At 38.3% G+C, this 1312-nt stretch overlaps 1 non-coding gene across 1 annotated transcript; it reads right to left on the reverse strand.

The window, feature by feature from the left end:
• Positions 1 to 219: 219 nt before the first annotated feature.
• Positions 220 to 326, reverse strand: LOC141519835 (U6 spliceosomal RNA). Its single transcript, XR_012477465.1, has one exon. It is a non-coding gene; the product is annotated as a U6 spliceosomal RNA (small nuclear RNA).
• Positions 327 to 1312: the final 986 nt, after the last annotated feature.

A 1312-nucleotide genomic window follows, 5' to 3' on the forward strand; every position in this document is an offset into this window, starting at 1 on the left:
TGGCATCTCTGGGTCTAATCAGAGGAGAATGTGTCTAGTGGGAAAGTTGTCCCTCTCCTGGTCCCTGCACAAGTTGGCCCTGGGGCCAGGTCTAGAACTTCAAATCCAAAACCTATACGTAAGAATGTACACACATACATACATACATACATACATATTACATACATTCCTTACTATTGTCCTTAACCCTCTTCTACCTTCCCAAGGCTCCCAACTTCCACCTCTGCTTCAGTTTTCACGAATCTGCATTTCATCCTTGTGCAGGGGCCATGCTAATCTTTTCTGTATTATTCCAATTTTAGTATATGTGCTGCTGAAGGAAGCACCTCTGCTTCAGTCTTAAGAGGTGTGGGCACTATGAGCCCAGCCCTGGACCACAACAAGGAAAGACTCAACTGGGCTTTATGTCTGAGACCTTCACACTCAAGGAGAAGGGAAGGCAGTTGGAGCTGCCTCTATATCTCTGTAAGATACTTGTTTCATCTTCCCATGTAGGAATGTGAAAACAGTTTCACATTATTGAGTCCCTTTTGATTTCTCTTTCTTGTTTACCTTCTTATGATACTCTTGAATCCTGCATTTGAAAATCAAATTTTCTATTCACCTCTGAGCTTTCCATCAGAATTACTTAAAAGTTCTCTATCTGGGGGCAGGCAGGTGGTGCAGTGGATAGAGTACCGGCCCTGGAGTCAGAGGGACTTGTGTTCAAACCTGGCCTCAGACACTTAATAATTGTCCTAGCTGTGTGACCGTGAGCAAGTCACTTTAAAACCCCATTGTCTTAAATAGATTTTTTTAAAAATTCTTTTTAAAAAAGTCTTCTGTTTCCTTGAATATCCATTTTTCTCCCTGAAGGATTTTATTTAGTCTTGCTGGGAAGGTGACTCTTGCTTGTAATCCTTGGTCTTTTGACCTTCAAAATATCATATTATAAGACCTCCAAATCTTTAACATAGAAGCTGCTAAACCTTGCATTATTCTGACTTTAATTTCATGATATTTGAAATTTTCTTTCTGTCTGTTTGTTATATTTTCTCCTTGACTGGGAAGCTTCAGAATTTGGGTATAATGTTCCTCACAGTTTTCATTTTAGGATCTTTTGGAGGTGATCAGTGGATTCTTTCAATTCTATTTTACCCTCTGATTCTAGAATATCTAGAGTAGTTTTCCCTTGATAACTCCTTGAAATATGATGTCTAGACTTTATGATTATGGATCTGTTATTCTAATAATTCTTAAATTACCCTATTTTCCAGATCAGTTGTTTTTCTCATGAGATATTTCACATTTCTTCTATTTTTTTCAGTCTTTT

Source organism: Macrotis lagotis, chromosome 3 (genome assembly GCF_037893015.1).
Source record: "Macrotis lagotis isolate mMagLag1 chromosome 3, bilby.v1.9.chrom.fasta, whole genome shotgun sequence".
NCBI classification, from domain to species: Eukaryota; Metazoa; Chordata; class Mammalia; order Peramelemorphia; family Peramelidae; genus Macrotis; species Macrotis lagotis.